The following is a 27,356-nucleotide window of genomic DNA, read 5'->3' as shown; positions in this document are numbered from 1 at the left end:
CAGAAACACCGTGGCCCCTCTCTTTGAGATAACTCTGCACTATTGCGAGCTGCAAATGCCACTTCCAGCTTAGCTGTGCAGAAGAAGAACAACAAGAAGAAGAAATATCTCGAAATATGTCCGTCAGGCCCCTTCCCTTGAGATAAATCTGCAAATATCTCGGAAACGAAGCGAGCTATGGCAAAATGTTTAGAGACCTTTTTTGTAGAGAATTACGTTTCCTACAATTTATGTTCTATGATATTTTTTGATCAGAAGCGTAGTTTTCGAGATATATCGAGATATTTAAAAGTTCCGAAGCCGCACCAACATAATAGAGATACAGAAACGCCGTGGCCCCTTTCTTTGAGATAACTCTGCACTATTGCGAGCTGTAAATGCCACTTCCAGCTTAGCTGTGCAGAAGAAGAACAACAAGAAGAAGGAATATCTCGAAATATGTCCGTCAGGCCCCTTCCCTTGAGATAAAGCTGCAAATATCTCGGAAACGAAGCGAGCTATGGCAAAATGTTAAGAGACATTTTTTGTAGAGAATTAAGTTTCCTACTTTTTATGTTCTATGATATTTTTTGATCAGATGCGAAGTTCTCGAGATATATCAAGATATTTAAAAGTTTCGAAGCCGCACCAACATAATAGAGATACAGAAACACCGTGGCCCCTTTCTTTGAGATAACTCTGCACTATTGCGAGCTGGAAATGCCACTTCCAGTTTAGCTGTGCAGAAGAAGAACAACAAGAAGAAGAAATATCTCGAAATATGTCCGTCAGGCCCCTTCCCTTGAGATATATCTGCAAATATCTCGGAAACGAAGCGAGCTATGGCAAAATGTTAAGAGACCTTTTTTGTAGAGAATTATGTTTCCTACAATTTATGTTCTATGATATTTTTTGAGCAGAAGAGTAGTTTTCGAGATATATCGAGATATTTAAAAGTTCCGAAGCCGCACCAACATAATAGAGATACAGAAACACCGTGGCCCCTTTCTTTGAGATAACTCTGCACTATTGCGAGCGGCAAATGCCACTTCCAGCTTAGCTGCGCAGAAGAAGAACAACAAGAAGAAGAAATATCTCGAAATATGTCCGTCAGGCCCCTTCCCTTGAGATAAATCTGCATATATCTCGGAAACGAAGCGAGCTCTGGCAAAATGTTAAGAGACCTTTTTTGTAGAGAATTAAGTTTTCTACTTTTTATGTTCTATGATATTTTTTGATCAGATGCGTAGTGCTCGAGATATATCAAGATATTTAAAAGTTCCGTAGCTGCACCAACATAATAGAGGTACAGAAACACCGTGGCCTCCTTCTTTGAGATAACTCTGCACTATTGCGAGCTGCAAATGCCACTTCCAGCTTAGCTGTGCAGAAGAAGAACAACAAGAAGAAGAAATATCTCGAAATATGTCCGTCAGGCCCCTTCCCTTGAGATAAATCTGCAAATATCTCGGAAACGAAGCGAGCTATGGCAAAATGTTAAGAGACCTTTTTCGTAGAGAATTAAGTTTCCTACTTTTTATGTTCTATGATATTTTTTGATCAGATGCGTAGTTCTCGAGATATGTCTAGATACTTAAAAGTTCCGAAGCCGCACCAACATAATAGAGATACAGAAACACCGTGGCCCCTTTCTTTGAGATAACTCTGCACTATTGCAAGCTGTAAATGCCACTTCCAGCTTAGCTGTGCAGAAGAAGAACAACAAGAAGAAGAAATATCTCGAAATATGTCCGTCAGGCCCGTTCCTTTGAGCTGAATCTGCAAATATCTCGGAAACGAAGCGAGCTATGGCAAAATCTTAAGAGACGTTTTTTGTAGGGAATTATGTTTCCTACAATTTATGTTCTATGATATTTTTTGATCAGAAGCGTAGTTCTCGAGATATATCGAGATATTTAAAAGTTCCGAAGCCGCACCAACATAATAGAGATACAGAAACCCGTGGCCCCTTTCTTTGAGATAACTCTGCACTATTGCGAGCGGCAAATGCCACTTCCAGCTTAGCTGCGCAGAAGAAGAACAACAAGAAGAAGAAATATCTCGAAATATGTCCGTCAGGCCCCTTCCCTTGAGATAAATCTGCATATATCTCGGAAACGAAGCGAGCTCTGGCAAAATGTTAAGAGACCTTTTTTGTAGAGAATTAAGTTTTCTACTTTTTATGTTCTATGATATTTTTTGATCAGATGCGTAGTGCTCGAGATATATCAAGATATTTAAAAGTTCCGTAGCTGCACCAACATAATAGAGGTACAGAAACACCGTGGCCTCCTTCTTTGAGATAACTCTGCACTATTGCGAGCTGCAAATGCCACTTCCAGCTTAGCTGTGCAGAAGAAGAACAACAAGAAGAAGAAATATCTCGAAATATGTCCGTCAGGCCCCTTCCCTTGAGATAAATCTGCAAATATCTCGGAAACGAAGCGAGCTATGGCAAAATGTTAAGAGACCTTTTTCGTAGAGAATTAAGTTTCCTACTTTTTATGTTCTATGATATTTTTTGATCAGATGCGTAGTTCTCGAGATATGTCTAGATACTTAAAAGTTCCGAAGCCGCACCAACATAATAGAGATACAGAAACACCGTGGCCCCTTTCTTTGAGATAACTCTGCACTATTGCAAGCTGTAAATGCCACTTCCAGCTTAGCTGTGCAGAAGAAGAACAACAAGAAGAAGAAATATCTCGAAATATGTCCGTCAGGCCCGTTCCTTTGAGCTGAATCTGCAAATATCTCGGAAACGAAGCGAGCTATGGCAAAATCTTAAGAGACGTTTTTTGTAGGGAATTATGTTTCCTACAATTTATGTTCTATGATATTTTTTGATCAGAAGCGTAGTTCTCGAGATATATCGAGATATTTAAAAGTTCCGAAGCCGCACCAACATAATAGAGATACAGAAACCCGTGGCCCCTTTCTTTGAGATAACTCTGCACTAGTGCGAGCCGCAAATGCCACTTCCAGCTTAGCTGTGCAGAAGAAGAACAACAAGAAGAAGAAATATCTCGAAATATGTCCGTCAGGCCCCTTCCCTTGAGATAAATCTGCAAATATCTCGGAAACGAAGCGAGCTATGGCAAAATGTTAAGAGACCTTTTTCGTAGAGAATTAAGTTTTCTACTTTTTATGTTCTATGATATTTTTTGATCAGAAGCGTAGTTCTCGAGATATATCGAGATATTTAAAAGTTCCGAAGCCGCACCAACATAATAGAGATACAGAAACACCGTGGCCCCTTTCTTTGAGATAACTCTGCACTAGTGCGAGCCGCAAATGCCACTTCCAGCTTAGCTGTGCAGAAGAAGAACAACAAGAAGAAGAAATATCTCGAAATATGTCCGTCAGGCCCCTTCCCTTGAGATAAATCTGCAAATATCTCGGAAACGAAGCGAGCTATGGCAAAATGTTAAGAGACATTTTTCGTAGAGAATTAAGTTTTCTACTTTTTATGTTCTATGATATTCTTTGATCAGATGCGTAGTTCTCGAGATATATCAAGATATTTAAAAGTTCCGAAGCCGCACCAACATAATAGAGATACAGAAACACCGTGGCCCCTTTCTTTGAGATAACTCTGCACTATTGCGAGCTGCAAATGCCACTTCCAGCTTAGCTGGGCAGAAGAAGAACAACAAGAAGAAGAAATATCTCGAAATATGTCCGTCAGGCCCCTTCCCTTGAGATAAATCTGCAAATATCTCGGAAACGAAGCGAGCTATTTCAAAATGTTAAGAGACCTTATTTGTAGAGAATTAAGTTTGCTACTTTTTATGTTCTATGATATTTTTTGATCAGATGCGTAGTTCTCGAGATATATCAAGATATTTAAAAGTTCCGAAGCCGCACCAACATAATAGAGATACAGAAACACCGTGGCCCCTTTCTTTGAGATAACTCTGCACTAGTGCGAGCCGCAAATGCCACTTCCAGCTTAGCTGTGCAGAAGAAGAACAACAAGAAGAAGAAATATCTCGAAATATATCCGTCAGGCCCCTTCCCTTGAGATAAATCTGCAAATATCTCGGAAACGAAGCGAGCTATGGCAAAATGTTAAGAGACCTTTTTCGTAGAGAATTAAGTTTTCTACTTTTTATGTTCTATGATATTCTTTGATCAGATGCGTAGTTCTCGAGATATATCAAGATATTTAAAAGTTCCGAAGCCGCACCAACATAATAGAGATACAGAAACACCGTGGCCCCTTTCTTTGAGATAACTCTGCACAAGTGCGAGCCGCAAATGCCACTTCCAGCTTAGCTGTGCAGAAGAAGAACAACAAGAAGAAGAAATATCTCGAAATATGTCCGTCAGGCCCCTTCCCTTGAGATAAATCTGCAAATATCTCGGAAACGAAGCGAGCTATGGCAAAATGTTCAGAGACCTTTCTTGTAGAGAATTATGTTTCCTACAATTTATGTTCTATGATATTTTTTGATCAGAAGCGTAGTTTTCGAGATATATTGAGATATTTAAAAGTTCCGAAGCCGCACCAACATAATAGAGATACAGAAACACCGTGGCCCCTTTCTTTCAGATAACTCTGCACTATTGCGAGCTGGAAATGCCACTTCCAGTTTAGCTGTGCAGAAGAAGAACAACAAGAAGAAGAAATATCTCGAAATATGTCCGTCAGGCCCCTTCCCTTGAGATACATCTGCAAATATCTCGGAAACGAAGCGAGCTATGGCAAAATGTTCAGAGACCTTTTTTGTAGGAAATTAAGTTTCCTACTATTCATGTTCTGTGATGTTTTTTGATCAGATGCTTAGTTTTCGAGATATATCAAGATATTGAAAAGTTCCGAAGCCGCACCAACATAATAGCGATACAGAAACACCGTGGCCCCTTTCTTTGAGATAACCCTGCACTGTTGCGAGCTGCAAATGCCACGTCCAGCTTAGCTGTGCAGAAGAAGAACAACAAGAAGAAGAAATATCTCGAAATATGTCCGTCAGGCCCCTTCCCTTGAGATAAATCTGCAAATATCTCGGAAACGAAGCGAGCTATGGCAAAATCTTAAGAGACGTTTTTTGTAGAGAATTATGTTTCCTACAATTTATGTTCTATGATATTTTTTGATCAGAAGCGTAGTTCTCGAGATATATCGAGATATTTAAAAGTTCCGAAGCCGCACCAACATAATAGAGATACAGAAACACCGTGGCCCCTTTCTTTGAGATAACTCTGCACTAGTGCGAGCCGCAAATGCCACTTCCAGCTTAGCTGTGCAGAAGAAGAACAACAAGAAGAAGAAATATCTCGAAATATGTCCGTCAGGCCCCTTCCCTTGAGATAAATCTGCAAATATCTCGGAAACGAAGCGAGCTATGGCAAAATGTTAAGAGACCTTTTTCGTAGAGAATTAAGTTTTCTACTTTTTATGTTCTATGATATTTTTTGATCAGAAGCGTAGTTCTCGAGATATATCGAGATATTTAAAAGTTCCGAAGCCGCACCAACATAATAGAGATACAGAAACACCGTGGCCCCTTTCTTTGAGATAACTCTGCACTAGTGCGAGCCGCAAATGCCACTTCCAGCTTAGCTGTGCAGAAGAAGAACAACAAGAAGAAGAAATATCTCGAAATATGTCCGTCAGGCCCCTTCCCTTGAGATAAATCTGCAAATATCTCGGAAACGAAGCGAGCTATGGCAAAATGTTAAGAGACATTTTTCGTAGAGAATTAAGTTTTCTACTTTTTATGTTCTATGATATTCTTTGATCAGATGCGTAGTTCTCGAGATATATCAAGATATTTAAAAGTTCCGAAGCCGCACCAACATAATAGAGATACAGAAACACCGTGGCCCCTTTCTTTGAGATAACTCTGCACTATTGCGAGCTGCAAATGCCACTTCCAGCTTAGCTGGGCAGAAGAAGAACAGCAAGAAGAAGAAATATCTCGAAATATGTCCGTCAGGCCCCTTCCCTTGAGATAAATCTGCAAATATCTCGGAAACGAAGCGAGCTATGGCAAAGTGTTGCGAGACCTTTTTTGTAGGAAGTTAAGTTTCCTACTATTTATGTTCTATGATATCTTTTGGTCAGATGCGTAGTTTTCGAGATATATCGAGATAATTAAAAGTTCCGAAGCCGCACCACATAATAGAGACACAGAAACACCGTGGCCCCTTTCTTTGACATAACTCTGCACTATTGCGAGCTGCAAATGCCACTTCCAGCTTAGCTGTGCAGCAGAAGCACAACAAGAACAAGAAATATCTCGGAATATGTCCGTCAGGCCCCTTCACTTGAGGTACATCTGCAAATATCTCGGAAACGATGCGAGCTATGGCCAAATGTTGAGAGACCTTTTTTGTAGGAAATTAAGTTTCCTACTCTTTATGTTCTATGATATTTTTTGGTCAGATGCGTAGTTTTCGAGATATATCGAGATATTTAAAAGTTCCGAAGCCGCACCAACATAATAATGATACAGAAACACCGTGGATCCTTTCTTTGATATAACTCTGCACTATTGCGGACTGGAAATGCCACTTCCAGTTTGGCTGTGCAGAAGAAGAACAACAAGAAGAAGAAATATCTCGAAATATGTCCGTCAGGCCCCTTCCTTTGAGCTAAATCTGCAAATATCTCGGAAACGATGCGAGCTGTGGCAAAATGTTGAGAGACCTTTTTTGTAGGAAATTAAGTTTCCTACTATTTATGTTGTATGATATTTTTGATCAGACGCGTAGTTTTCGAGATATATCAAGATATTTAAAAGTTCCGAAGCCGCACCAACATAATAGAGATACAGAAACACCGCGACCCCTTTCTTTGAGATAACTCTGCACTATTGCGAGCTGCAAATGCCAGTTCCAGATTAGCTGTGCAGAAGAAGAACAACAAGAAGAAGAAATATCTCGAAATATGTCCGTCAGGCCCCTTCCTTTGAGCTAAATCTGCAAATATCTCGGAAACGATGCGAGCTATTGCCAAATGTTGAGAGACCTTTTTTGTAGGAAATTAAGTTTCCTACTATTTATGTTCTATGATATTTTTTGGTCAGATGCGTAGTTTTCGAGATATATCGAGATATTTAAAAGTTCCGAAGCCGCACCAACATAATAAAGATACAGAAAAACCGTGGCCCCTTTCGGTGAGATAACTCTGCCCTATTGCGAGCAGCAAATGCCAGTTCCAGCTTAGCTGTACAGAAGAAGCACAGCAAGAACAAGAAATATCTCGGAATATGTCCGTCAGACCCCTTCCCTTGAGATAAATCTGCAAATATCTCGGAAACGAAGCGAGCTATGGCAAAATGTTAACAGACCTTTTTTATAGAGAATTAAGTTTCCTACTTTTTATGTTCTATGATATTTTTTGATCAGATGCGTAGTTCTCGAGATATATCAAGATATTTAAAAGTTGCGAAGCCGCACCAACATAATAGAGATACAGAAACACCGTGGCCCCTTTCGGTGAGATAACTCTGCCCTATTGAGAGCAGCAAATGCCAGTTCCAGCTTAGCTGTACAGAAGAAGCACAGCAAGAACAAGAAATATCTCGGAATATGTCCGTCAGGCCCCTCCCTTTGAGCTAAATCTGCAAATATCTCGGAAACCATGCGAGCTCTGGCAAAATGTTGAGAGACCTTTTTTGTAGGAAATTAAGTTTCCTACTATTTATGTTCTATGATATTTTTTGATCAGACGCGTAGTTTTCGAGATATATCAAGATATTTAAAAGTTCCGAAGCCGCACCAACATAATAGAGATACAGAAACACCGCGGCCCCTTTCTTTGAGATAACTCTGCACTATTGCGAGCTGCAAATGCCAGTTCCAGATTAGCTGTGCAGAAGAAGAACAACAAGAAGAAGAAATATCTCGAAATATGTCCGTCAGGCCCCTTCCTTTGAGCTAAATCTGCAAATATCTCGGAAACGATGCGAGCTATGGCCAAATGTTGAGAGACCTTTTTTGTAGGAAATTAAGTTTCCTACTATTTATGTTCTATGATATTTTTTGGTCAGATGCGTAGTTTTCGAGACTTATCGAGATATTTAAAAGTTCCGAAGCCGCACCAACATAATAAAGATACAGAAAAACCGTGGATCCTTTCTTTGAGATAACTCTGCACTATTGCGAGCTGCAAATGCCACTTCCAGCTTAGCTGTGCAGAAGAAGAACAACAAGAAGAAGAAATATCTCGAAATATGTCCGTCAGGCCCCTTCCTTTGAGCTAAATCTGCAAATATCTCGGAAACGATGCGAGCTATTGCCAAATGTTGAGAGACCTTTTTTGTAGGAAATTAAGTTTCCTACTATTTATGTTCTATGATATTTTTTGGTCAGATGCGTAGTTTTCGAGATATATCGAGATATTTAAAAGTTCCGAAGCCGCACCAACATAATAAAGATACAGAAAAACCGTGGCCCCTTTCGGTGAGATAACTCTGCCCTATTGCGAGCAGCAAATGCCAGTTCCAGCTTAGCTGTACAGAAGAAGCACAGCAAGAACAAGAAATATCTCGGAATATGTCCGTCAGACCCCTTCCCTTGAGATAAATCTGCAAATATCTCGGAAACGAAGCGAGCTATGGCAAAATGTTAACAGACCTTTTTTATAGAGAATTAAGTTTCCTACTTTTTATGTTCTATGATATTTTTTGATCAGATGCGTAGTTCTCGAGATATATCAAGATATTAGAAGTTCCGAAGCCGCACCAACATAATAGAGATACAGAAACACCGTGGCCCCTTTCGGTGAGATAACTCTGCCGTATTGCGAGCAGCAAATGCCAGTTCCAGCTTAGCTGTACAGAAGAAGCACAGCAAGAACAAGAAATATCTCGGAATATGTCCGTCAGGCCCCTTCCTTTGAGATAAATCTGCAAATATCTCGGAAACGATGCGAGCTCTGGCAAAATGTTGAGAGACCTTTTTTGTAGGAAATTAAGTTTTCTACTGTTTATGTTCTATGATGTTTTTTGATCAGATGCGTAGTTTTCGAGATATATCGAGATATTTAAAAGTTCCGAAGCCGCACCAGCATAATAAAGATACAGAAACACCGTGGATCCTTTCTTTGAGATAACTCTGCACTATTTCGGGCTGGAAATGCCACTTCCAGTTTGGCTGTGCAGAAGAAGAACAACAAGAAGAAGAAATATCTCGAAATATGTCCGTCAGACCCCTTCCCTTGAGATAAATCTGCAAATATCTCGGAAACGAAGCGAGCTATGGCAAAATGTTAACAGACCTTTTTTATAGAGAATTAAGTTTCCTACTTTTTATGTTCTATGATATTTTTTGATCAGATGCGTAGTTCTCGAGATATATCAAGATATTAGAAGTTCCGAAGCCGCACCAACATAATAGAGATACAGAAACACCGTGGCCCCTTTCGGTGAGATAACTCTGCCGTATTGCGAGCAGCAAATGCCAGTTCCAGCTTAGCTGTACAGAAGAAGCACAGCAAGAACAAGAAATATCTCGGAATATGTCCGTCAGGCCCCTTCCTTTGAGATAAATCTGCAAATATCTCGGAAACGATGCGAGCTCTGGCAAAATGTTGAGAGACCTTTTTTGTAGGAAATTAAGTTTTCTACTGTTTATGTTCTATGATGTTTTTTGATCAGATGCGTAGTTTTCGAGATATATCGAGATATTTAAAAGTTCCGAAGCCGCACCAGCATAATAAAGATACAGATACACCGTGGATCCTTTCTTTGAGATAACTCTGCACTATTTCGGGCTGGAAATGCCACTTCCAGTTTGGCTGTGCAGAAGAAGAACAACAAGAAGAAGAAATATCTCGAAATATGTCCGTCAGGCCCCTTCCTTTGAGTTAAATCTGCAAATATCTCGGAAACGATGCAAGCTATGGCAAAGTGTTGCGAGACCTTTTTTGTAGGAAATTAAGTTTCCTACTATTTATGTTCTATGATATCTTTTGGTCAGATGCGTAGTTTTCGAGATATATCGAGATATTTAAAAGTTCCGAAGCCGCACCACATAATAGAGACACAGAAACACCGTGGCCCCTTTCTGTGACATAACCCTGCACTATTGCGAGCTGCAAATGCCACTTCCAGCTTAGCTGTGCAGCAGAAGCACAACAAGAACAAGAAATATGTCGGAATATGTCCGTCAGGCCCCTTCACTTGAGGTACATCTGCAAATATCTCGGAAACGACGCGAGCTATGGCCAAATGTTGAGAGACCTTTTTTGTAGGAAATTAAGTTTCCTACTCTTTATGTTCTATGATATTTTTTGGTCAGATGCGTAGTTTTCGAGATATATCGAGATATTTAAAAGTTCCGAAGCCGCACCAACATAATAATGATACAGAAACACCGTGGATCCTTTCTTTGATATAACTCTGCACTATTGCGGACTGGAAATGCCACTTCCAGTTTGGCTGTGCAGAAGAAGAACAACAAGAAGAAGAAATATCTCGAAATATGTCCGTCAGGCCCCTTCCTTTGAGCTAAATCTGCAAATATCTCGGAAACGATGCGAGCTGTGGCAAAATGTTGAGAGAGCTTTTTTGTAGGAAATTAAGTTTCCTACTATTTATGTTGTATGATATTTTTGATCAGACGCGTAGTTTTCGAGATATATCAAGATATTTAAAAGTTCCGAAGCCGCACCAACATAATAGAGATACAGAAACACCGTGGCCCCTTTCTTTGAGATAACTCTGCACTATTGCGAGCTGCAAATGCCAGTTCCAGCTTAGCTGTGCAGAAGAAGAACAACAGGAAGAAGAAATATCTCGAAATATGTCCGTCAGGCCCCTTCCCTTGAGATAAATCTGCAAATATCTCGGAAACGAAGCGAGCTATGGCAAAATGTTAAGAGACCTTTTTTGTAGAGAATTATGTTTCCTACTATTCATGTTCTATGATGTTTTTTGATCAGATGCTTAGTTTTCGACATATATCAAGATATTTAAAAGTTCCGAAGCCGCACCAACTTAATAGAGATACAGAAACACCGTGGCCCCTTTCTGTGAGATAACTCTGCACTATTGCGAGCAGCAAATGCCAGTTCCAGCTTAGCTGGGCAGAAGAAGCACAACAAGAACAAGAAATATCTCGGAATATGTCCGTCAGGCCCCTTCCCTTGAGCTATATCTGCAAATATCTCGGAAACGATGCGAGCTGTGGCAAAATGTTGAGAGACCTTTTTTGTAGGAAATTAAGTTTCCTACTATTTATGTTCTATGATATTTTTTGGTCAGATGCGTAGTTTTCGAGATATATCGAGATATTTAAAAGTTCCGAAGCCGCACCAGCATAATAAAGATACAGAAAAACCGTGGATCCTTTCTTTGAGATAACTCTGCACTATTTCGGGCTGGAAATGCCACTTCCAGTTTGGCTGTGCAGAAGAAGAACAAGAAGAAGAAATATCTCGAAATATGTCCGTCAGGCCCCTTCCTTTGAGCTAAATCTGCAAATATCTCGGAAACGATGCGAGTTGTGGCAAAGTGTTGCGAGACCTTTTTTGTAGCAAATCAAGTTTCCTACTATTTATGTTCTATGATATCTTTTGGTCAGATGCGTAGTTTTCGAGATATATCAAGATATTTAAAAGTTCCGAAGCCGCACCAACTTAATAGAGATACAGAAACACCGTGGCCCCTTTCTGTGAGATAACTCTGCACTATTGCCAGCAGCAAATGCCACTTCCAGCTTAGCTGTGCAGCAGAAGCACAACAAGAACAAGAAATATCTCGGAATATGTCCGTCAGGCCCCTTCACTTGAGCTACATCTGCAAATATCTCGGAAACGATGCGAGCTATTGCCAAATGTTGAGAGACCTTTTTTGTAGGAAATTAAGTTTCCTACTATTTATGTTCTATGATATTTTTTGGTCAGATGCGTAGTTTTCGAGATATATCGAGATATTTAAAAGTTCCGAAGCCGCACCACATAATAGAGACACAGAAACACCGTGGCCCCTTTCTTTGAGATAACTCTGCACTATTGCGGGCTGGAAATGCCACTTCCAGTTTGGCTGTGCAGAAGAAGAACAACAAGAACAAGAGATATCTCGGGATATGTCCGTGAGGCCCCTTTTCTTGAGCTAAATTTGCAAATATCTCGGAAACGATGCGTGCTATGGCAAAATGTTAAGACACCTTTTTTGTAGGAAATTAAGTTTCCTACTATTCCCCACAGATCAATGTACATTTGATAACAATATCATTATTACTATATCTACATGCGATATCATGTAATATATTGATTCATTCCCACAGATCAATGTACATTTAATAACAATATCATTATTACCACATCTACATTAGATATATTGTAATATACTGATTCAATCCCACAGATCAATGTATACTTGGTAACAATATCATTATTACCATATCTACGTTAGTTATAATGTCATATACAGATTCATTCCCACAGATCAATGTACATTTAATATCAATATCATTGGTACTATATCTACATTCGATATAATGTAATATACTGATTCATTCCCACAGATCAATGTACATTTAATAACAATATCATTATTACTATATCTACATTCGATATAATGTAATATACTTATTCGTTCCCACCGATCAATGTACATTCAATAACAATATCATCAGTACTATATCTACATTAGATATGTAATATACATTTAATAACAATATCATTATTACCATACCTACATTAGATATAATGTATTATACGGATTCCTTAGCACACATCAATGTACATTTAATATCAATATCATTGGTACTATATCTACATTCGATATAATGTCATATACAGATTCATTCAGACAGATCAATGTACCTACATTTAGTACCAATGTCATTATTACGATATCTACTATAGATATAATGTAATATACTTGTTCCTTCCTACAGATCAATGTACATTTAATAACAATATCATTAGTACTATATCTACATTCGATATAATGTAATATACTTATTCGTTCCCACCGATCTATGTACATTTAATAACAATATCATTAGTACTATATCTACATTAGATATGTAATATACGTTTAATAACAATATGATTATTACCATACGTACATTAGATATAATGTAATATACTGATTCATTCCCACAAATCAATGTACATTTAATAACAATATCATTAGTACTATATCTACATTCGATATAATGTCGTAAGGTGATACATTCCAACAGATCAATGTACCTACATTTAGTACCAATGTCATTATTACTATATCTATATGAGATATAGTTTAATATACCGAATGCTACCCACAGATCAATGTACATTTAATGACAATATCATTAGAACTATATCTACATTAGATATAATGTCATATAGAGATTCATTCCCACAAATCAATGTACATATAATGACAATATCATTACTACCTTATCTACATTCGATATAATGTCGTAAGGTGATACATTCCAACAGATCAATGTACCTACATTTAGTACCAATGTCATTATTACCATATCTACTATAGATATAATTTGATATACTTAATGCTACCCACAGATCAATGTACATTTAATGACAATATCATTAGCACTACATCTACATTCGATATAATGTAATATACTTGTTCAATCCCACAGATTAATGTACCTTTAGTAAGTATATCATTATTACCACATCTATTAGATATAATGTAATATACTGATCCCTTCCCACAGGTCAATGTACATTTAATAACAATATCATTAGCACTATATCTACATTGCATATAATGTAGTATACTGATTCATTCCCATAGATCAATGCACATTTAATAACAATATCATTATTACTATATCTACTTTAGATATAATGTCATATCCAGATTCATTCCCACAGATCAATGTACATTTAATAAGAATATCATTAGTTATATATCTACATTCGATATAATGTAATATACTGATTGCTACCCACAGATCAATGTACATTTAATAACAATATCATTAGCATTATATCTACCTTCGATGTAATGTAATATACTGATTTGTTCGCACAGATCAATAAACATTTAATAACAATATGATTAGTACTATATCTACATTAGATAAAATGTAATATACCGATACCTTCCCACAGATCAATGTACATTTAATAACAATATCATTATTACTATATCTACATTAGATATGTAATATAGATTGACAAACAGTGCCATTATTACCATATCTGCGTTGCACATAATGTAATACAGTGATTCCTTTCCCCAGATCAATGTACATTTAATAACAATATGATTAGTTAATGATATTGTTATTAAATGTACATTGATCTGTGGGAATGAATCAATATATTACATTATATCGAATGTAGATATGGTAATAATGATATTGTTATTAAATGTACATGACATATCTAATGTAGATATAGTACCTAATGATATTGTTATTAAATGTACATTGATCTGTGGGAATGAATCAGTATATTACATTATATCGAATGTAGATATAGTACCAATGATGTTGTTATTAAATGTACATTGATTTGTGGGTAGTAGTCAGTATATCACATTGTATCTAATGTAGATATGGTAGTAATGATAGTCTTATTAAATCTACATTACATATCTAATGTAGATATAGTACTAATGATATTGTTATTAAATGTACATTGATCTGTGGGAATGAATCTGTAAATGCCATTATATCTAATGTAGATGTAGTAATAATGATATTGTTTTTAAATGTACATTGATCTGTGGGAATGAATCTGTATATGACATTATATCTAATGTAGATATAGTAATAATGATATTGTTATTCAATGTGCATTGATCTGTGGGAATGAATCAGTATATTACATTATATGCAATGTAGATGTAGTGCTAATGATATTGTTATTAAATGTACATTGATCTTTGGAGAATTTTACGATATCGGTGACGGTTGAACAATTACAGCCCGCTTTGACCCATTTCTCGCTGAAAACGCACTCCCTTGCACAATTTTGCTTCGGTTTGGGTCCTTGTGCACTATATCGGACCCATATAGCACATTTCCGTCGATGGTTTGGCGATATCAGCGACGGTTTAACAATTACAGCCCGATATGACCCATTTCTCGCTGAAAACGTACTCGCTTGCACGATGTTGCTTCGGTTTGTGTTGTTCTGCACTATATCGGACCCAAATAGCACATTTCCGTCTCGAGTTTGACGATATCAGCGACGGTTTAACAATTACAGCCCGATTTGACCCATTTCTCGCTGAAAATGCACTCCCTTGTACGATTTTGGTCCGGTTTGTGTCGTTGTGCATTATATCGTACCCAAATAGCATATTTCCGTCGAGAGTTTGACGATATCACGATTTGACACATTTCTCGCTGAAAACGCACTCCCTTGCAGGATTTTGCTCCGCTTTGTGTCGTTCTGCACGATATCGGACCCATATAGCACATTTCCGTCGAGAGTTTGACGATATCATCGACGGTTCACCAATTACAGCCCGATTTGACCCATTTCTCGCTGAAAACGCACTCCCTTGCACGATTTTGCGCCGGTTAATGTCGTTTTGCACAATATCGTACCCAAATAGCACATTTCCGTCGAGAGTTTGACGATATCACGATCTGACCCATTTCTCGCTGAAAACGCACTCCCTTGCACGATTTTGGTCCGGTTTGTGTCGTTTTGCACTATATCGTACCCAAATAGCACATTTCCGGCGAGAGTTTGACGATATCACGATTTGACCCATTTCTCGCTATAAACGCACTCCCTTGAACGATTCTGGTCCGGTTTGTGTCGTTTTGCACTATATCGTACCCAGATAGCACATTTCCGTCGAGAGTCTGACGATATCACGATTTGACCCATTTCTCGCTGAAAACGCACTCCCTTGCACGATTTTGGTCCGGTTTGTGTCGTTTTGCACTATATCGTACGCAAATAGCTCATTTCCGTCGAGAGTTTGACGCTATCACGATTTGACCCATTTCTCGCTGAAAACGCACTCCCTTGCACGATTTTGCTCTGGTTGGTGTCGATCTGCACTATATCGTACCCAAATAGCACATTTCCGTCGAGAGTTTGACGATATCAGTGACGGTTCAACAATTACAGCCCGATTTGTCCCATTTCTCGCTGTAAACACACTACCTTGCACGATTTTGGTCCGGTTTGTGTCGTTTTGCACTATTTCGGACCCAAATAGCACATTTCCGTCGAGGGTTCGACGATGTCAGCGACGGTTCAACAATCACAGCCCGATTTGTCCCATTTCTCGCTGTAAACACACTACCTTGCACGATTTTGCTCCGGTTTGTTTCGTTCTGCACTATATCGGACCCATATAGCACATTTCCGTTGAGAGTTTTCGATATCAGTGACGATTAAGCAATTACAGTCCGATTTGACCCATTTCTCGCTGAAAACGTATTCGCTTGCACGATATTGCTTCGGTTTGTGTTGTTCTGCACTACATCGTACCCAACTAGCACATTTCCGGCGAGAGTTTGGCGATATCACGATTTGACCCATTTCTCGCTGAAAACGCACTCCCTTGCACGATTTTGCTTCGGTTTGTGTTGTTCAGCACTATATCGGACCCAAGTAGCACATTTCCGTCTCGAGTTTGACGATATCAGTGACGGTTTAACAATTACAGCCCGATTTGACCCATTTCTCGCTGAAAACGCACTCCCTTGTACGATTTTGGTCCGGTTTGTGTCGTTTTGCACTATATCGTACCCAAATAGCACATTTCCGTCGAGAGTTTGACGATATCACGATTTGACCCATTTCTCGCTGAAAACGCGCCCCCTTGCACGATTTTGCTCCGGTTTGGGTCGTCGTGCACTATATCGGACCCATATAGCACATTTCCGTCGAGGGTTTGACGATCTCAGCGACGGGTCAACAATTACAGCCCGATCTGACCCATTTCTCGCTGAAAACGCACTCGCTTGCACGATTCTGCACCGGTTTGTGTCGTTCTGCACTGTATCGTACCCAAATAGCACATTTCCGGCGAGAGTTTGACGGTATCACGATTTGACCAATTTCTCGCTGAAAACGCACTCCCTTGCACGATTTTGCTCTGGTTTGTGTCGATCTGCACTATATCGTACGCAAATAGCACATTTCCGTCGAGAGCTTGACGATATCAGTGACGGTTAAACAATTACAGCCCGATTTGACCCATTTCTCGCTGAAAATGCACTCCCTTGTACGATTTTGGTCCGGTTTGTGTCGTTTTGCACTATTTCGGACCCAAATAGCACATTTCCGTCGAGGGTTCGACGATCTCAGCGACGGTTCAACAATTACAGCCCGATTTGTCCCATTTCTCGCTGTAAACACACTACCTTGCACGATTTTGGTCCGGTTTGTGTCGTTTTGCACTATATCGTACCCAAATAGCACATTTCCGGCGAGAGTTTGACGATATCACGATTTGACCCATTTCTCGCAGAAAACGCACTACCTTGCACGATTTTGCTTCGGTTTGTGTTGTTCAGCACTATATCTGACCCAAATAGCACATTTCCGTCTCGAGTTTGACGATATCAGTGACGGTTTAACAATTACAGACCGATTTGACCCATTTCTCGCTGAAAACGCACTCCCTTGTACGATTTTGGTCCGGTTTGTGTCGTTTTGCACTAGATCGTACCCAAGTAGCACATTTCCGTCGAGAGTTTGACGATATCACGATTTGACCCATTTCTCGCTGAAAATGCACTCCCTTGCACGATTTTGCTCCGGTTTGTTTCGTTCTGCACTATATCGGACCCATATAGCACATTTCCGTTGAGAGTTTTCGATATCAGTGACGATTAAGCAATTACAGCCCGATTTGACCCATTTCTCGCTGAAAATGCACTCCCTTGTACGATTTTGGTCCGGTTTGTGTCGTTGTGCATTATATCGTACCCAAATAGCATATTTCCGTCGAGAGTTTGACGATATCACGATTTGACACATTTCTCGCTGAAAACGCACTCCCTTGCAGGATTTTGCTCCGCTTTGTGTCGTTCTGCACGATATCGGACCCATATAGCACATTTCCGTCGAGAGTTTGACGATATCATCGACGGTTCACCAATTACAGCCCGATTTGACCCATTTCTCGCTGAAAACGCACTCCCTTGCACGATTTTGCGCCGGTTAATGTCGTTTTGCACAATATCGTACCCAAATAGCACATTTCCGTCGAGAGTTTGACGATATCAGCGACGGTTCAACAATTACAGCCCGACCTGGCCCATTTCTCGCTGAAAAGTCACTCCCTTGCACGATTTTGCTCCGGTGTGGATCGTTGTGCATTATATCGTACCCAAATAGCACATTTCCGTCGAGAGTTTGACGATATCAGCGACGGTTTAACAATTACAGCCCGATTTGACCCATTTCTCGCTGAAAACGCACTCCCTTGTACGATTATGGTCCGGTTTGTGTCGTTTTGCACTATTTCGGACCCAAACAGCACATTTCCGTCGAGAGTTTGACGATATCACGATTTGACCTATTTCTCGCTGAAAACGCACTCCCTTGCACGATTTTGCTCCGGTTTGTGTTGTTCTGCACTAGATCGGACCCATATAGCACATTTCCGTCGAGAGTTTGACGATGTCAGTGACGGTTTATCAATTACAGCCCGATTTGACGCATTTCTCGCTGAAAACGCACTCCCTTGCACGATTTTGCTCCGGTTTGTGTTGTTCTGCACTATATCGGACCCATATAGCACATTTCCGTCGAGAGTTTGACGATATCAGTGACGGTTTAACAATTACAGCCCGGTTTGACCCATTTCTCGTTGAAAACGCACTCCCTTGTACGATTTTGGTCCGGTTTGTGTCGTTTTGCACTATATCGAACCCAAATAGCACATTTCCGTCGAGAGTGTGACGATATCAGCGACGGTTCAACAATTGCAGCCCGATTTGACCCATTTCTCACTGCAAACGCACTCCCTTGCACGATTTTGCTCCGGTTTGTATTGTTCTGTACTATATCGGACCCGAATAGCACATTTCCGTCCAGACTTTGACGATAACAGCCACGGTTCAACAATTACAGCCCGATTAGACGCATTTCTCACTGAGAACGCACTCCCTTGTACGATTCTGCTCCTGTTTGTCTCGTTTTGCACTATTTCGAACCCAAATAGCACATTTCCGTCGAGAGTTTGACGACATCAGTGACGGTGTAACAATTACAGCCTGATTTGACCCATTTCTCGCTGAAAACGCACACCCTTGCACGATTTTGCTCCGGTTTGGTTCGTTTTGCGCTACTTCGGACTCAAATAGCACATTTCCGTCGAGAGTTTGACGATATCGGTGACGGTTTAACAATTACAGCCCGATTTGACCCATTTCTCGCTGAAAACGCACTCCCTTGCACGATTTTGCTCCGGTTTGGGTCGTCGTGCACTATATCCGACCCATATAGCACATTTCCGTCGAGGGTTTGGCGATCTCAGCGACGGGTCAACAATTACAGCCCGATCTGACCCATTTCTCGCTGAAAACGCACTCGCTTGCACGATTCTGCTCCGGTTTGTGTCGTTCTGCACTATATCGTACCCAAATAGCACATTTCCGTCGAGAGTTTGACGATATCACGATTTGACCTATTTCTCGCTGAAAACGCACTCCCTTGCACGATTTTGCTCCGGTTTGTGTTGTTCTGCAGTAGATCGGACCCATATAGCACATTTCCGTCGAGAGTTTGACGATGTCAGTGACGGTTTATCAATTACAGCCCGATTTGACGCATTTCTCGCTGAAAACGCACTCCCTTGCTCGATTTTGCTCCGGTTTGTGTCGTTCTGCACTATATCGTACCCAAATAGCACATTTCCGTCGAGAGTTCGACGATATCAGCGACGGTTTAACAATTACAGCCCGATTTGACCCATTTCTCGCTGAAAACGCACTCCCTTGTTCGATTTTGGTCCGGTTTGTGTCGTTTTGCACTATATCGAACCCAAATAGCACATTTCCGTCGAGAGTGTGACGATATCACGATTTGACCCATTTCTCGCTGAAAACGCACTCCCTTGCACGATTTTGCTCCGGTTTGGGTCGTCGTGCACTATATCCGACCCATATAGCACATTTCCGTCGAGGGTTTGACGATCTCAGCGACGGGTCAACAATTACAGCCCGATCTGACCCATTTCTCGCTGAAAACGCACTCGCTTGCACGATTCTGCTCCGGTTTGTGTCCTTCTGCACTATATCGTAACCAAATAGCACATTTCCGTCGAGAGTTTGACGATATCAGGATTTGACCTATTTCTCGCTGAAAACGCACTCCCTTGCACGATTTTGCTACGGTTTGTGTTGTTCTGCACTAGATCGGACCCATATAGCACATTTCCGTCGAGAGTTTGACGATGTTAGTGACGGTTTATCAATTACAGCCCGATTTGACGCATTTCTCGCTGAAAACGCACTCCCTTGCTCGATTTTGCTCCGGTTTGTGTCGTTCTGCACTATATCGTACCCAAATAGCACATTTCCGTCGAGAGTTTGACGATATCAGCGACGGTTTAACAATTACAGCCCGATTTGACCCATTTTTCGCTGAGAACGCACTCCCTTGCACGATTTTGCACCGGTTTGGGTCCTTGTGCACTATATCGGACCCATATAGCACATTTTCGTCGATGGTTTGGCGATATCACGATTTGACCCATTTCTCGCTGGAAACGCACTCCCTTGCACGATTTTGCTACGGTTTGGGTCGGTGTGCACTATATCGGACCCATATAGCACATTTCCGTCGAGAGTTTGACGATATCAGCGACGGTTTAACAATTACAGCCCGATTTAACCCATTTCTCGCTGAAAACGCACTCCCTTGTACGATTTGGTCCGGTTGGTGTCGTTGTGCATTATATCGTACCCAAATAGCATATTTCCGTCGAGGGTATGACGATATCACGATTCGACCCATTTCTCGCTGAAAACGCACTCCCTTGTACGATTTCGGTCCGGTTTGTGTCGTTCTGCATTATATCGCACCCAAATGGCACATTTCCGTCGAGAGTTTGACGATATCACGATTTAACCCATTTCTCGCTGAAAACGCACTCCCTTGCACGATTTTGCTCCGGTTTGTGTCGTTCTGCACTATATCGTACCCAAATAGCACATTTCCGTCGAGAGTTTGACGATATCAGTGACGGTTAAACAATTACAGCCCGATTTGACCCATTTCTCGCTGAAAACGCACTCCCTTGTACGATTTTGGTCCGGTTTGTGTCGTTTTGCACTATATCGAACCCAAATAGCACATTTCCGTCGAGAGTTTGACGATATCAGTGACGGTTCAACAATTACAGCCCGATTTGTCCCATTTCTCGCTGTAAACACACTACCTTGCACGATTTTGGTCCGGTTTGTGTCGTTTTGCACTATTTCGGACCCAAATAGCACATTTCCGTCGAGGGTTCGACGATGTCAGCGACGGTTCAACAATCACAGCCCGATTTGTCCCATTTCTCGCTGTAAACACACTACCTTGCACGATTTTGCTCCGGTTTGTTTCGTTCTGCACTATATCGGACCCATATAGCACATTTCCGTTGAGAGTTTTCGATATCAGTGACGATTAAGCAATTACAGTCCGATTTGACCCATTTCTCGCTGAAAACGTATTCGCTTGCACGATATTGCTTCGGTTTGTGTTGTTCTGCACTACATCGTACCCAACTAGCACATTTCCGGCGAGAGTTTGGCGATATCACGATTTGACCCATTTCTCGCTGAAAACGCACTCCCTTGCACGATTTTGCTTCGGTTTGTGTTGTTCAGCACTATATCGGACCCAAGTAGCACATTTCCGTCTCGAGTTTGACGATATCAGTGACGGTTTAACAATTACAGCCCGATTTGACCCATTTCTCGCTGAAAACGCACTCCCTTGTACGATTTTGGTCCGGTTTGTGTCGTTTTGCACTATATCGTACCCAAATAGCACATTTCCGTCGAGAGTTTGACGATATCACGATTTGACCCATTTCTCGCTGAAAACGCGCCCCCTTGCACGATTTTGCTCCGGTTTGGGTCGTCGTGCACTATATCGGACCCATATAGCACATTTCCGTCGAGGGTTTGACGATCTCAGCGACGGGTCAACAATTACAGCCCGATCTGACCCATTTCTCGCTGAAAACGCACTCGCTTGCACGATTCTGCACCGGTTTGTGTCGTTCTGCACTGTATCGTACCCAAATAGCACATTTCCGGCGAGAGTTTGACGGTATCACGATTTGACCAATTTCTCGCTGAAAACGCACTCCCTTGCACGATTTTGCTCTGGTTTGTGTCGATCTGCACTATATCGTACGCAAATAGCACATTTCCGTCGAGAGCTTGACGATATCAGTGACGGTTAAACAATTACAGCCCGATTTGACCCATTTCTCGCTGAAAATGCACTCCCTTGTACGATTTTGGTCCGGTTTGTGTCGTTTTGCACTATTTCGGACCCAAATAGCACATTTCCGTCGAGGGTTCGACGATCTCAGCGACGGTTCAACAATTACAGCCCGATTTGTCCCATTTCTCGCTGTAAACACACTACCTTGCACGATTTTGGTCCGGTTTGTGTCGTTTTGCACTATATCGTACCCAAAATAGCACATTTCCGGCGAGAGTTTGACGATATCACGATTTGACCCATTTCTCGCAGAAAACGCACTACCTTGCACGATTTTGCTTCGGTTTGTGTTGTTCAGCACTATATCTGACCCAAATAGCACATTTCCGTCTCGAGTTTGACGATATCAGTGACGGTTTAACAATTACAGACCGATTTGACCCATTCTCGCTGAAACGCACTCCCTTGTAGATAAACATAAAAATAGCTACGATTTTGGTCCGGTTTGTGTCGTTTTGCACTAAGTCGTACCCAAGTAGCCACATTTCCGTCGAGAGTTTGACGATATCACGATTTACCCTTTCTCGCTGAAAATGCCTCCCTTGGCACGATTTTGCTCCGGTTTGTTTCGTTCTTGCACTATATCGGACCCATATAGCACATTTCCGTTGAGAGTTTTCGATATCAGTGACGATTAAGCAATTACAGCCCGATTTGACCCATTTCTCGCTGAAAATGCACTCCCTTGTACGATTTTGGTCCGGGTTTGTGTCGTTGTGCATTATATCGTACCCAAATAGCATATTTCCGTCGAGAGTTTGACGATATCACGATTTGACACATTTCTCGCTGAAAACGCACTCCCTTGCAGGATTTTGCTCCGCTTTGTGTCGTTCTGCACGATATCGGACCCATATAGCACATTTCCGTCGAGAGTTTGACGATATCATCGACGGTTCACCAATTACAGCCCGATTTGACCCATTTCTCGCTGAAAACGCACTCCCTTGCACGATTTTGCGCCGGTTAATGTCGTTTTGCCACAATATCGTACCCAAATAGCACATTTCCGTCGAGAGTTTGACGATATCAGCGACGGTTCAACAATTACAGCCCGACCTGGCCCCATTTCTCGCTGAAAAGTCACTCCCTTGCACGATTTTGCTCCGGTGTGGATCGTTGCTGCATTATATCGTACCCAAATAGCACATTTCCGTCGAGAGTTTGACGATATCAGCGACGGTTTAACAATTACAGCCCGATTTGACCCATTTCTCGCTGAAAACGCACTCCCTTGTACGATTATGGTCCGGTTTGTGTCGTTTTGCACTATTTCGGACCCAAACAGCACATTTCCGTCGAGAGTTTGACGATATCACGATTGACCTATTTCTCGCTGAAAACCGCACTCCCTTGCACGATTTTGCTCCGGTTTGTGTTGTTCTGCACTAGATCGGACCCATATAGCACATTTCCGTCGAGAGTTTGACGATGTCAGTGACGGTTTATCAATTACAGCCCGATTTGACGCATTTCTCGCTGAAAACGCACTCCCTTGCACGATTTTGCTCCGGTTTGTGTTGTTCTGCACTATATCGGACCCATATAGCACATTTCCGTCGAGAGTTTGACGATATCAGTGACGGTTTAACAATTACAGCCCGGTTTGACCCATTTCTCGTTGAAAACGCACTCCCTTGTACGATTTTGGTCCGGTTTGTGTCGTTTTGCACTATATCGAACCCAAATAGCACATTTCCGTCGAGAGTGTGACGATATCAGCGACGGTTCAACAATTGCAGCCCGATTTGACCCCATTTCTCACTGCAAACGCACTCCCTTGCACGATTTTGCTCCGGTTTGTATTGTTCTGTACTATATCGGACCCGAATAGCACATTTCCGTCCAGACTTTGACGATAACAGCCACGGTTCAACAATTACAGCCCGATTAGACGCATTTCTCACTGAGAACGCACTCCCTTGTACGATTCTGCTCCTGTTTGTCTCGTTTTGCACTATTTCGAACCCAAATAGCACATTTCCGTCGAGAGTTTGACGACATCAGTGACGGTGTAACAATTACAGCCTGATTTGACCCATTTCTCGGCTGAAAACGCACACCCTTGCACGATTTTGCTCCGGTTTGGTTCGTTTTGCGCTACTTCGGACTCAAATAGCACATTTCCGTCGAGAGTTTGACGATATCGGTGACGGTTTAACAATTACAGCCCGATTTGACCCATTTCTCGCTGAAAACGCACTCCCTTGCACGATTTTGCTCCGGTTTGGGTCGTCGTGCACTATATCCGACCCATATAGCACATTTCCGTCGAGGGTTTGGCGATCTCAGCGACGGGTCAACAATTACAGCCCGATCTGACCCATTTCTCGCTGAAAACGCACTCGCTTGCACGATTCTGCTCCGGTTTGTGTCGTTCTGCACTATATCGTACCCAAATAGCACATTTCCGTCGAGAGTTTGACGATATCACGATTTGACCTATTTCTCGCTGAAAACGCACTCCCTTGCACGATTTTGCTCCGGTTGTGTTGTTCTGCAGTAGATCGGACCCATATAGCACAATTTCCGTCGAGAGTTTTGACGATGTCAGTGACGGTTTATCAATTACAGCCCGATTTGACGCATTTCTCGCTGAAAACGCACTCCCTTGCTCGATTTTGCTCCGGTTTGTGTCGTTCTGCACTATATCGTACCCAAATAGCACATTTCCGTCGAGAGTTCGACGATATCAGCGACGGTTTAACAATTACAGCCCGATTTGACCCATTTCTCGCTGAAAACGCACTCCCTTGTTCGATTTTGGTCCGGTTTGTGTCGTTTTGCACTATATCGAACCCAAATAGCACATTCCGTCGAGAGTGTGACGATATCACGATTTGACCCATTTCTCGCTGAAAACGCACTCCCTTGCACGATTTTGCTCCGGTTTGGTCGTCGTGCACTATATCCGACCCATATAGCACATTTCCGTCGAGGGTTTGACGATCTCAGCGACGGGTCAACAATTACAGCCCGATCTGACCCATTTCTCGCTGAAAACGCACTCGCTTGCACGATTCTGCTCCGGTTTGTGTCCTTCTGCACTATATCGTAACCAAATAGCACATTTCCGTCGAGAGTTTGACGATATCAGGATTTGACCTATTTCTCGCTGAAAACGCACTCCCTTGCACGATTTTGCTACGGTTTGTGTTGTTCTGCACTAGATCGGACCCATATAGCACATTTCCGTCGAGAGTTTGGACGATGTTAGTGACGGTTTATCAATTACAGCCCGATTGACGCATTTCTCGCTGAAAACGCACTCCCTTGCTCGATTTTGCTCCGGTTTGTGTCGTTCTGCACTATATCGTACCCAAATAGCACATTTCCGTCGAGAGTTTGACGATATCAGCGACGGTTTAACAATTACAGCCCGATTTGACCCATTTTTCGCTGAGAACGCACTCCCTTGCACGATTTTGCACCGGTTTGGGTCCTTGTGCACTATATCGGACCCATATAGCACATTTTCGTCGATGGTTTGGCGATATCACGATTTGACCCATTTCTCGCTGGAAACGCACTCCCTTGCACGATTTTGCTACGGTTTGGGTCGGTGTGCACTATATCGGACCCATATAGCACATTTCCGTCGAGAGTTTGACGATATCAGCGACGGTTTAACAATTACAGCCCGATTTAACCCATTTCTCGCTGAAAACGCACTCCCTTGTACGATTTGGTCCGGTTGGTGTCGTTGTGCATTATATCGTACCCAAATAGCATATTTCCGTCGAGGGTATGACGATATCACGATTCGACCCATTTCTCGCTGAAAACGCACTCCCTTGTACGATTTCGGTCCGGTTTGTGTCGTTCTGCATTATATCGCACCCAAATGGCACATTTCCGTCGAGAGTTTGACGATATCACGATTTAACCCATTTCTCGCTGAAAACGCACTCCCTTGCACGATTTTGCTCCGGTTTGTGTCGTTCTGCACTATATCGTACCCAAATAGCACATTTCCGTCGAGAGTTTGACGATATCAGTGACGGTTAAACAATTACAGCCCGATTTGACCCATTTCTCGCTGAAAACGCACTCCCTTGTACGATTTTGGTCCGGTTTGTGTCGTTTTGCACTATATCGAACCCAAATAGCACATTTCCGTCGAGAGTGTGACGATATCACGATTTGACCCATTTCTCGCTGAAAACGCACTCCCTTGCACGATTTTGCTCCGGTTTGTGTTGTTCTGCACTAGATCGGACCCATATAGCACATTTCCGTCGAGAGTTTGACGATGTCAGTGACGGTTTATCAATTACAGCCCGATTTGACGCATTTCACGCTGAAAACGCACACCCTTGCACGATTTTGCTCCGGTTTGTGTTGTTCTGCACTATATCGGACCCATATAGCACATTTCCGTCGAGAGTTTGACGATATCAGTGACGGTTTAACAATTACAGCCCGGTTTGACCCATTTCTCGTTGAAAACGCACTCCCTTGTACGATTTTGGTCCGGTTTGTGTCGTTTTGCACTATATCGAACCCAAATAGCACATTTCCGTCGAGAGTGTGACGATATCACGATTTGACCCATTTCTCGCTGAAAACGCACTCCCTTGCACGATTTTGCTCCGGTTTGGGTCGTCGTGCACTATATCCGACCCATATAGCACATTTCCGTCGAGGGTTTGGCGATATCACGATTTGACCCATTTCTCGCTGAAAACGCACTCGCTTGCACGATTCTGCTCCGGTTTGTGTCGTTCTGCACTATATCGTACCCAAATAGCACATTTCCGTCGAGAGTTTGACGATATCACGATTTGACATATTTCTCGCTGAAAACGCACTCCCTTGCACGATTTTGCTACGGTTTGGGTCGGTGTGCACTATATCGGACCCATATAGCACATTTCCGTCGAGAGTTTGACGATATCAGCGACGGTTTAACTATTACAGCCCGATTTAACCCATTTCTCGCTGAAAACGCACTCCCTTGTACGATTTGGTCCGGTTTGTGTCGTTGTGCATTATATCGTACCCAAATAGCATATTTCCGTCGAGG

Source organism: Osmia lignaria, chromosome 1 (assembly GCF_051020975.1).
Source record: "Osmia lignaria lignaria isolate PbOS001 chromosome 1, iyOsmLign1, whole genome shotgun sequence".
NCBI lineage: Eukaryota > Metazoa > Arthropoda > Insecta > Hymenoptera > Megachilidae > Osmia > Osmia lignaria.
Note: the sequence above shows the minus strand (reverse complement) of the source record.